Here is a 12,567-nt window from a genome sequence, read left to right on the forward strand (position 1 = left end):
ATTATGTCCTCAGCAGTTTAGTAAGCCCATGCTATCAGTTTTAGAGCTTCATCACAGGTTATCGGTAGAATTTTGTATATTCTTTTTCAGGCTTGATAGATTGTCCATTTATCACACTGAGTTGCAGGTAAGGTATCTGTAAGAATCAAGTGCCTGGACTATTAATACTTTTAAAGGTCTTTATTTTTTCTTCTTAGTTTTTTTGCTCTCGGCAAGAGTAATTTTCAAGCAGTTATGTAATATAAATACAGTTAATGCCCATACTTCTGGGGAATGCAAGTTAGTCCGTAGTACCAGAGTAGGAATCTTTCAAAGATAATAGAAAAAGCAGTTTCTATGCAATAATAAAAAAAATAGGTAATTTATTAGGAGGAACCTACACAACTTTGCCAAAATGAATCTACGCTGTATTTTCCCAGCCTGAGCTGAATGTGGTCTGTAATTTACCCATAGTGCGTATACCTTTCATTAGCTGTAGCATAAAAGACTTTGCACTAGGCTTGTCTTGTTGAGCTGCAATAGGTGTAGGTCATGATGAATAGGAAATGGATTCTTGTTTTCAGGAGCATGCCTGCTGCATTTCTTAACCCTCTATTCCATTCGCTCCAACCGCATTATATTCTCCATTTTTTAGTGTTTTTTTTTCTGAAACAAGATTGCAATTGGCTAAGAGAACCTTTAATTCACTTTTTTGCATGTTACAGGGACTCCTCGTACTGACAACAGTGAAAGAGGCTTATTCTAAAAAGAATAAGATATTTGTAATTATTTTTTGTAATTTAGCACATTTTGCATTACACTTCTCATAAAAAACCATATCAAACAGGCCACACTTTTAAATAATTTCGTTTTGTACGTAATGCCATATTCAATGTGCTAATATAGAGGGTATACTAAACAACATACTGAGATTTAAAAGAATTTATGTGCATACTGGGAGATAAGTGACTCAGTAAATGCATATTACAGGATGAATAGTTCAAGTGTAAAGGGAATTCAGCTGGATATTAGTAATAGGAAATATTTCATTAAGTTTGTGCTAGAAATGTCTGCAGGGTCCCAGGCTTTTATGGGAAGATATGAGTTCCCCTGTGCAGATATCTTCTATCAGCATAGCCTCAGAAAGAGTTAACTGTAAACTCTGACACCTTAAACATTATTTATATTCAACAGTGAGAGAGGATTGACAATGTTCTGTTCTAAGGAATGAAATTGTCCATTTAAATTGTTATATATTGTTCATTATTTATTTTTGCATTGTTTACTGATGCTGAACAATGCAAATATTAGCCAATAATATGAAGGCAATTTCTGGTGTGCTTCAATGACCGGTTTCTAATTAGTTCTCTCAGCCAGTGTGGATGGCGTGCCTCAAACATGTAGTACGCTCTTCATTCCATATAGTGCTGAAAAGCACCATGCAGCTTAAAATATGCAGTGTCAAAACACTCCACCATTTATGTAATGTTTCACTGATTTGACAGCTGCAATTCCAAATGTTAATGAAGCACCATGAACATTTTCTCTCGTGGTAGTATTGGAAAAACTACAAAAAATGCTTTTGCTCTGTGGAAAGGGTGAAGATCTGTAAAAATTAAGGAAAAAAATGTGAGGCTATTTCTAGGTAAAGTAGTACTGCAAATTTTATGAATTCTTTTAAAAATCATCTAGGGTTTATTCAGTCTTTTTTTCATCCGATGCCTTGGTTTTTGAAGAAAAGCATAACTGGGGGGTGTTGTCAGTTATGTTTTAAGAATAACAGCCTTGCCATATTTCTTAGGAAGTAAAAGAAAAGAACTTGACAATGTAAGGTGTTCTGTATTTTTCCACACACCTTATATTCAGGTATGTGGAAGTATACCAACTTAAATCTCTGATATCAAGCAGACTTCTGTAAAAATCCAATATAGTTGAATACATTATTAAAGTAATTACAGGAACCTCCTATCTGATTTTATCTCACTGTATGATTTTACTACATTTACATCAAACCTTGCAGCTCAAAAAAAAAAATCAGAACTTTTGCATATTTCCATTTTTTTAGCACTATAAATACAACTTTTGATCTACCTTGCTTATTTTAATTTTTAATCTATTGGTCTGACAAAGCTTATTCCTGAATGAGTTCTATGAATGTTTCTTCCCCCTCCCCTAATTACTTTGTGAATCTTTGTTTCTGGGAATGTATTTGTTGTACAATAGTCATCCCTATTACTGGCAGCAACCAGTAAACACCATACTCTGAGTTCCACTTGACAGATAAGCATATTTATAAAGCATGTTCTGGATGTATATGTACATTCCATTAGCCTTTCATTTATACTTTAATTTCTGAAGCCAAATTATATTATCTTTGATGTGGTAAAATGCTAAATTGATCATTTTTTCTTTCTTAAATGTTTGGATTATACTTAGGGATAGTGGCTCCATCCTATGGTGAAAGAGAAGCCTGCAACAAATCAATTAGGTTAGTTGCTATAGTGATAAATATAATGTAATATTCTCCAACTGAAGAAAAATGGTCTGATTTGGTAGGTTCTCAACAGGAGAAGGCAAAAATGAAGTAGTAGAAATAGGCTGGTTTTAGTCCTTGGTGTGACCACCAAGGAGTTAGTTTACTTAACAGAAGCATCAGTAAATGTAAAAACAGTGTCAGAAGGCTATCCTGGTAGAGGGTGACCACCTTCAACGGCAACTCAGAATTAGAGGAGTTGTGACATTTTTGGATCCCAGACATGCATTCAACATACTTGTTTAATGAACAGCGGTAGACCAGAGAGAAGTACCTACAGTGAATTATTTTAAGTTACTGTTTTTATGTTGTGAAGGTACGTTGAATTGGTTTTTTCTCCTTTTGTAACTAGGATTTACATTTTTCCATGTTAGAAAGTTTGGTCAATTAAAGGAATTTTCTGTGGCATCAAAGCTGCATGCTACATCAGAAATCTAAAAATAACATGGTTTTGATTCAGAATTATTTCTTAGTGCATTTATTCAGTTGGCTTTGCTGTAAATACTGAGGTGCTTTTTATATGTAAATGGTGGCTTTTTAAACAACATATGATTCAGCTTTAGCAAAGTTGTGGCTGTTATGAGCTTTTGGCTTTCCTTATTTTATACTGTTTTGTAAGCATAAGGAATAGAACATTAGACCCCTGTGGTGTTACAGGTTTTGCTGTTCTGTTAAGGTAATACTTCTAAGGGCAAGCAAATGGGTTTTTTGAAAGGAACTATCAAAACTGAATGGTACTTGGAAAGTTCACCACCTTGTTTTAAATATTGCATATGGAAGAGAGCAATACGAAGCCCAGCATTTATGATGACTAAATGGTGATAGTACTAGGAAAAAAGAATTCAAAAGTCCAAAATGCAAAATATTTCCCTTAACTCTACAGTTCTGCATTGTAAGTGCAAGTTCTTTCACAGTAATAAGAAATGGAAAGAGGAAATGTTCTCCTAATTCGTTATTTCTTTTGCTTGCAGAATGCAAAATAAGAACATCGTAATGATGAAATACTGATAGGTTCTATTAAATGACTGATTCTGCAATCTATTATTTAAATCTGTGGAATTTGTTGAGCAGAAAAATCAAGCCCTTAGCATAAGTAACAAAAGTGTCTCAAAGATTTTGCATGGTACCATACAAAATGCAGATTATTCCCATGAAAAATATTATATTGACCTCACCTTAAATTGAGATCCTGTTGTACATTGGGTGGACACTGCTCATTTGAGAAACACCTTTTCATCGTCCTGTTCTGGAATTACTTTCTGTCTAGAAGACGCGGGCTACTATGGTCTCTAGGTCTTACTGTTCCCTTATGCTCTTTGAGACTGCCAGCAGGGATGACAATTAGCTGTGACTGTCACCTGGACACATCTCCAACAGGAGCTACCATATCATCATGCATTAGCTACTGAACAGCTGTTAGATGATAAATGGTCACTGCTGATTTATGTTGGATGCAAACAAGTCACCTCTGAATGAAGGCCTACAGCTCCTCATACTGATCCTGTATCATTCAGATCACTTTCTCTGGTTTTTACAAATGAAAAAAAAAAAATTAATCCATCCAAACTGATCTGTAATTTTATTATGTTTTCTTCAAGAATTACTGTGCTTGCATTTTTCCAAAACTCCGCAGACAGAATAAATGTGACATTTAGAGCAACTGTCATTATTCAAACTTTTTTCAGTCTAGTTTGTGTATAGAAATAAAAACTAATGATTTTATGACATTAAATAAGAAAAGCAAGGTATTAAAATTTTGTCTCTTTATATAACATATAAACATAAAAATATATATATAAGAACATATATAACATCCCAGCTGCTCCTTTTTAAGAAGGTTCATTTTTTGAATTAAAACCAGTGCTTTGAACTTAATGGCCTCTATAACATACTACCTGTCAATGTGAATATCAAACTGACATTGAGATTGTCTCACCAGTTATGTTGTAGTCTGTCCAGATCATGTATTACATAGAAGTCATTGGCATCGATGTAAGAAATGTCATCTTCGTGCTTTTAATGTTGAATTCAACCCTTTAAGGCTAACTAAGCACCATTTACAATTTCTCAAATGTATTTGAATTCTGGTAACTCTTCCTTCCATTGCAAGTATAACCCCTGATATAGATGGACATAATGGGAAACGGGTAGGGAGCGGGAACTAGAAAGAAATGGATATTTTCAATTAAATATGTGGCAGAGGAGTATTCCATGTCTTTCAGCAGGGTTGATAGGAGGGAGATTGAGACCTCTTTGACTTGCTTTTTTTTCTCTGTTTATGCAATGTACTGTATTGTTCTTACCAAACACTATGAAAACAGCATTGGGAGCATGGAGTAGAGCCCCACTGCTCCAGCTAAGTGTGTAAGCAGGGCTAGGTTGTATCTTCTTTTACTGGGGTCCCATTAATCTTTCACTCTTTGCTTATTGACTCCATTGAAGTAGTAGTAAGTCCTTCACTGAGATTAGCCTTATGAGTGGGTATTTTCCCACTCATTCTTCTCTGCAAGAAGCTGGGGGTATGAAACCTCTCAGGTTTTAGATGCAAGTTAGTGCTTTCTTAGTGAGTGCTCTAACCATAAGGCTATTATGTGAAAAAACGACAGTCCAGCATCTGGCAAGCCAAATAATCTTTATTAGAGGTATGCCTTGAATGTTGTCAATAACTCAGAAATGCACTTGGATACCAAACTATATACAGAAGTGTCAAATACATAGGCAAATCTAGACAGCATTGATTAACCACAGTCTTCCTGGTCTGCATATTCTTTGTTGCTAAATTCAAACCAGAATGTTTTCATGCTTAGGCTCATATTTGACCAGGTGTGTCATTCCACTGTTGGACTGGGGATTTGTTTAGGTTTTTTTTCTCTATTTAAAGGGAAATTACACTGCTTTTTGCACAGGTGGCTGACAAAATTGCTTATTGTAGATGTTCTGGGAAGTCATCTCTTTATGAACATACTTTTATGTTAGCCCTGCAAATAGGAAAATATTATGCGGTGACTATTTGAAAATATATGAACTATATTTAGAGTATGTTTTCCAATTTTTTGGTGTAGAGGTTTATTTATTTAGATATTGTGCATGTTTTTCAATAAAAGGACTTTGGCTATACTTTGGCTATAGTACAGGAATCACAAGGATAATGGTAGAGGGCTTTGCATTCATGTGATGATCTACTGATCTCCTGAAGACTTTGTGGCCTGTGTCTTATTTTGATCTCTGGATGGACTGCTTCTTTTGGCACCTTTCTTCAAACACTTGATTGCTTTCAGATAACAGGAAAGTATCTCGTTGTGATTTAACCCAGCAGGCAGCTAAACACTACACAGCCGTTTGCTCACTCCCCGCCCCCAGTGGGATGAGAGAATTCTCTCCCCAGTGGGGGAGAGAATCGGAAAAAAAAAAGTTAAATTCGTGGGTTGAGATAAAGACAGTTTAATAGGACAGAAAAGGAAGGGAAAAACATAAAAAGATAATAATAATAGTGATAAAAGAATACACAAAATAAGTGATGCACAATGCAATTGCTCACCACCCACCAACCGATGCCCAGCCAGTTTCCGAGCAGCAGTCACCGCCCCCCAGCCAGCTCCCCCCAGTTTATATACTGAGCATGATGTCATATGGTATGGGATATCCCTTTGGCCACTTTGGGTCAGCTGTCCTGGCTGTGCCCCCTCCCAGCTTCTCGCTGGCAGGGCATGGGAAGCTGAAAAGTCCTTGACTAGTGTGAGCACTACTCAGCAACAGCTAAAACTTCAGTGTGTTATCAACATTATTCTTATGCTAAATCCAAACCACAGCACTGTACCAGCTACTAGGAAGAAAATTAACTCTATCCCAGCTGAAACCAGGACAATATCCACCCCTTATTCTATACCATCTACATCATGCCTATGTCCCCCACTTTCCAATACATCCCAATTAATCACCACCACCTTTCCTGTCTTTTGATATATATACACAGATATCATTCCCTTAGTCTATGGGCCATCCCTATAAAATGTTTGTTGAGTTCATTTAGTCCATGACTTTGGGCTCCATCTGTCATAACAGTCCTTCAGGGCAGGAGAGATGGTGTGTGGTGTTGGATTGTTGCATGCTGAAGCCAGTTCTGGTTCCATCACTGCTGTGCTTGTCCGGTTCTATCATCGCTGCACTTTGCTCAGTTTTATCAAAGTTCATTCTTCATTAATCTGGGTGATTCTTACTTTAATACTGTTGATATGGCATATAGGCACCATAGAAGTGATGATATACAGTATTATATAGCAATTAACATCATACAATTTAATTCATTGGCTATTCTCACCCAAAATCAAATCCCCTTGAGGTACACATTGGACTTCCCCATCTTCCTGCATTATCCACCAAGTGCACCCAGGTCCTTGAGCAAAAGCAATCCCACGGATGGGTTTGCCTTTGCCTGAGGCAGGAATAACCCAGACTGTCTTCCCCAGCATATTTTTTATGTGCACTACAGGGACTTTATTCCCATCTACAGTACGTAAAAGTTCTGACTGGGCAGGGCCTGCTCGATTGGCAGATCCCTGAGTGTTGACTAACCAGGTGGCCTTTGCTAAATGCGTATCCCAATGTTTAAACGTCCCACCACCCATTGCTCTCAGCGTAGTCTTTAACAGTCCATTGTATCGTTCAATTTCCCCAGAGGCTTGTGCATGACAGGGGATGTGATACACCCACTCAATGCCGTGCTCTTTGGCCCAGGTGTCTATGAGGTTGTTTCGGAAATGAGTCCTGTTGTCTGACTCAATTCTTTCTGGGGTGCCATGTCGCCATAAGACTTGCTTTTCAAGGCCCAGGAGAGTGTTCCGGGCAGTGGCATGGGGCACGGGATATGTTTCCAGCCATCCGGTGGTTGCCTCCACTATTGTAAGCACGTGGCGCTTGCCTTGGCGGGTTTGTGGGAGTGTGATATAATCGATCTGCCAGGCCTCCCCATATTTGTATTTCAGCCATCATACTCCATACCAGAGAGGCTTTAACCGCTTGGCTTGCTTGATTGCAGCGCATGTTTCACGTTCATGGATAACCTGTGCAATAGCGTCCATGGTCAAGTCCACCCCTCAATCACGAGCCCATCTGTATGTTGCATCTCTTCCTTGGTGGCCTGAGGTGTCATGGGCCCACCGAGCTATAAATAATTCACCCTTATGTTGCCAGTCCAGATCCACCTGAGCCACTTCAATCTGAGCAGCCTGATCCACCTGCTGGTTGTTTTGATGTTCTTCAGTGGCCCGACTCTTGAGTACGTGAGCATCTACGTGACGGACTTTTACAACCAGGTTCTCCACCCGGGCAGCAGTATCTTGCCACAATGCGGCAGCCCAGATGGGTTTGCCTCTGCGCTGCCAGTTGCTCTGCTTCCATTGCTGCAACCACCCCCACAGGGCATTTGCCACCATCCATGAGTCAGTATAGCGATAGAGCACCGGCCACTTTTCTCGGTCAGCAACATCTAAAGCCAGCTGGATGGCCTTTACTTCTGCAAATTGTCTCGATTCACCTTCTCCTTCAGCAGTTTCTACAACTTGTCGCATAGGACTCCATACAGCAGCTTTCCACCTCCGATGCTTTCCCACAAGATGACAGGACCCATCAGTGAACAGGGCATATTGCTTCTCATTTTCTGGCAGTTCATTATACATTGGGGCCTCCTCAGCACGCGTTACCTCCTCCTCCGGCGATATTCTGAAATCTTTGCCCTCTGGCCAATCCATGATCACTTCCAGGATTCCTGGGCGACTGGGGTTTCCTATTCGAGCCCGTTGTGTGATCAGTGCGACCCACTTACTCCATGTAGCATCAGTTGCATGATGTGTACAGGGGACCCTCCCTCTTAACATCCAGCTCAGTCGGGGTGCCAGGAGGAGCTGTGCTTCAGTGCTGATCGCTTCCGAAGCAGCTCGAACCCCTTCATATGCTGCCAATATCTCTTTTTCAGCTGGAGTATGGCGGGCCTCGGATCCTCTGTATCCCCGACTCCAAAACCCTAGGGGTCGACCTCGAGTCTCCCCTGGTGCTTTCTGCCAGAGGCTCCAGGTAGGGCCGTTCTCCCCGGCTGCGGTGTAGAGCACATTTTTTACATCTTGTCCTGCCCAGACTGGCCCCAGGGCTACTGCGTGAACTATCTCCTGTTTAATTTGTTCAAAGGCTTGTCATAGAATCATAGAATCATAGAATCATTGAGGTTGGAAAAGACCTCTAAGATCATCGAGTCCAACCGTCAACCGAACACCACCACCCACTAAACCATGTCCCTAAGTGCCTCATCTACTCGTCTTTTAAATACCTCCAGGGGTGGGGACTCCACCACTTCCCTGGGCAGCCTTTTCCAATGTTTCACCACTCCTTCAGTAAAGAAATTTTTCCTTATATCCAATCTAAACCTCCCCTGGCGCAACTTGAGGCCATTTCCTCTTGTCCTATCGCTTGTTACTTGGGAGAAGAGACCGACACCCACCTCGCTACAACCTCCTTGCAGGGAGTTGTAGAGAGCGATGAGGTCTCCCCTCAGCCTCCTTTTCTCCAGGCTAAACAACCCCAGTTCCCTCAGCCGCTCCTCATAAGACTTGTTCTCCAGACCCTGCACCAGCCTCGTTGCCCTTCTCTGGACACGCTCCAGCACCTCAACATCCTTCTTGTAGTGAGGGGCCCAAAACTGAACACAGTATTCGAGCCTGTGCGGCCTCACCAGGGCCGAGTACAGAGGCACGATCACTTCCCTACTCCTACTGGCCACACTATTTCTGATACAGGCCAGGATGCCATTGGCCTTCTTGGCCACCTGGGCACACTGCCGGCCCATGTTCAGCCGGCTGTCAACCAGCACCCCCAGGTCCTTTTCCGACAGGCAGCTTTCCAGCCACTCTTCCCCAAGCCTGTAGCGCTGCATGGGGTTGTTGTGGCCCAAGTGCAGGACCCGGCACTTGGCCTTGTTGTACCTCATACAGTTGGCCTGGGCCCATCGATCCAGCCTGTCCAGGTCCCTCTGCAGAGCCTTCCTACCCTCGAGCAGATCAACACTCCCGCCCAACTTGGTGTCTTCTGCAAACTTGCTGAGGGTGCACTCGATCCCCTCATCCAGATCATTGATAAAGATACTGAACAAGACCGGCCCCAAAACTGAGCCCTGGGGAACACCGCTCATGACCGGCCACCAACTGGATGTAACTCCATTCACCACAACTCTCTGGGCCCGGCCATCCAGCCAGTTTTTTACCCAGCGCAGAGTACACCTGTCTAAGCCGTGAGCCGCCAGCTTCTCGAGGAGAATGCTGTGGGAGACGGTGTCAAAGGCCTTGCTGAAGTCCAGGTAGACCACATCCACAGTCTTTCCCTCATCCACTAGGCGGGTCACCTGGTCATAGAAGGAGATCAGGTTGGTCAAACAGGACCTGCCTCTCATGAACCTGTGCTGGCTGGGCCTGATCCCCTGGTTGTCCCGCTCATGCCTTGTGAGCGCCCTCAAGATGAACCGCTCCAGAATCTTCCCTGGCACCGAGGTCAGGCTGACAGGCCTGTAGTTCCCCGGATCCTCCTCCCGGCCCTTCTTGTAGATGGGCGTCACATTGGCAAGCCTCCAGTTGCCCGGGACCTCCCCCGTTAACCAGGACTGCTGATAGATGATGGAGAGCGGCTTGGCGAGCACCTCCGCCAGCTCCCTCAGCACTCTCGGGTGGATCCCATCCGGCCCCATAGACTTGTGAGCATCCAGGTGGCGTAGCAGGTCGTTAACTGCTTCCTCTTGGATTATGGGGGGTTCATCCTGCTCGCCATCCCTGTCTTCCAGCTCGGGGGGCCGAGTACCCTGAGGATAACTGCTCTGCCTGTTAAAGACTGAGGCAAAGAAGGCATTAAGTACCTCAGCCTTTTCCTCATCCTCGGTGACAATGTTCCCCCCTGCATCCAATAAAGGATGGAGATTCTCCTTGGCTCTCTTCTTGTCATTAATATATTTATAAAAACTTTTTTTGTTGTCTTTAATGACAGCGGCCAGATTGCGTTCTAGCTGGGCTTTTGCCTTTCTCATTTCCTCTCTGCACGACCTAACGAGATCTCTGTACTCTTCTTGAGTCGCCTGCCCCTTCTTCCACAAGTGGTAAACTCTCCTTTTTTTCCTGAGTCCCAGCAAGAGCTCCCCGTTCAGCCAGGCCGGTCGTCTTCCCCGCCCATTCTTCTTATGGCGTGCGGGGACAGCCTGCTCCTGCGCCTTTAAGACTTCCTTCTTGAAGAACGTCCAGCCTTCCTGGACTCCTTTGCCCTTCAGGACTGTCTCCCAAGGGACTCTCTCAACCAGCATCCTGAACAGGCCAAAGTCCGTCCTCCGGAAGTCCATGGTTGTGGTTTTGCTGCCCCCCCTCCTTACGTCACCAAGAATGGAGAATTCTACCATTTCATGGTCGCTAAGCCCATTGTCATTGCTTAGGGCCCCATTTGAAATTGTTCTTCTTCTGGGTCACTTGGTAGAGAGGGCTTACAGTCAGACTGTAATTTGGAATATGCATTCTCCCAAAGCCGACAACACCGAAGAAAGCTTGTGTTTCCTTTTAGCTAGTTGGTGGAGACATGGCTGTTATTTTTTTGATCACATCCATTGGGATCTGACGATGTCCATCTTGCCATTGTATTCCTAAAACTGGATCTCCTGTGCAGGTCCCTTGACCTTACTTTGTTTTATGGCAAAACTGGCTTTCAGAAGGATTTGGCCTATTTTCTTCCCTTTCTCAAAAATTTCTTCTGCTGGGTTTGAGTAGCTGCAGTGCCTGTCGCAGGGGTAGATCTCTGGATGGTATTCTTAAATAGTTGTTTAACCTTAAACAAGACCTGAACCACATTCAGGAGACATAGCAATAGGAACATTCTGGTTTCAACATCCCAAGGATATTCAAATTTCGCAAGAGCTGCTGTAACTAGCCTGAAAGAGAAAGGGAAGGTGAAGTATCAGGAGAAAGTGTCCCTCCCTGTCTCCCCCATAGGTTGGTTTCCTGAAGAGAAAAGGTAAAGAATGTAATTATTAATAGTTTCTGAAAGGTGGCTTCCAAGGTACGGAGATGATGGCAATGCTGAGTACAAATACCAGATTAGTCTCACGACCAATAATTTTATCGTATCATAAACCAGTGTTACACAGTGCAGCAAAATGATATCCTTGATCCAGCCCCCAGAGGTGATAAACAGCACAACAGGGAACATATACAGCAAGTAAGGTGTTACATAACACAACTCTGAGAGCACGCACGACAACTCTGAGAGTAAATTAATCAACATTGTGACCAGTGACTATTAAACCAATATAATGAATGCTTACAACAAATTTGCTTTAACATGCTCTGTTGTTATCTCAACCCTTCGTGCCCCATGTTGGGCGCCAAAAGGACTGTTGTGGTTTAACCCGGCAGGCAGCTAAACACCACACAGCTGTTCGCTCACTCCCCCTCACAGTGGGATCGGGGAGAGAATCGGGAAAAAAAAAAAGTAAAATTTGTGGCTTGAGATAAAGACAGTTTAATGCGACAGAAAAGGAAGGGAAAATAATAATAATAATGTTAATAATAATAATAATCATAATGATAAAAGAGTATTCAAAGCAAGTGATGCACAATGCAATTGCTCACCACCCGCCAAACGATGCCCAGCCAGTCCCCGAGCAGCAGTCCCCACCCCCCGGCCAGCTTTCCCCAGTTTGTATACTGAGCATGACGTCACATGGTATGGAATACCCCTTTGGCCAGTTTGGGTCAGCTGTCCTGGCTGTGCCCCCTCCCAGCTTCTCACTGGCAGGGCATGGGAAGCTGAAAAGTCCTTGACTAGTGTAAGCACTGCTTAGCAACAACTAAAACATCGGTGTGTTATCAACTTTATTGTCATCCTAAATCCAAACCACAGCACTGTACCAGATATTAGGAAGGAAATTAACTCTATCCCAGCTGAAACCAGGACACTCGTCTAACTCTGGGGTGAGGAGCGAAACTGCCTATTTTTCAAAGGCATCTCTGTGCAACAGCTAGTTACTCAATATCATCCCT

The 12,567-nt window shown here is 42.7% G+C and overlaps 1 protein-coding gene across 3 annotated transcripts in view; it reads left to right on the plus strand.

The window, feature by feature from the left end:
• The window catches only part of TAFA5 (TAFA chemokine like family member 5), a 537,936-nt gene that overhangs the window by 1,065 nt on the left and 524,304 nt on the right, over positions 1-12,567 (plus strand). The window lies entirely within an intron of this gene.

The sequence above is a fragment of the Aptenodytes patagonicus genome, chromosome 1 (assembly GCF_965638725.1).
Source record: "Aptenodytes patagonicus chromosome 1, bAptPat1.pri.cur, whole genome shotgun sequence".
Lineage (NCBI taxonomy): Eukaryota > Metazoa > Chordata > Aves > Sphenisciformes > Spheniscidae > Aptenodytes > Aptenodytes patagonicus.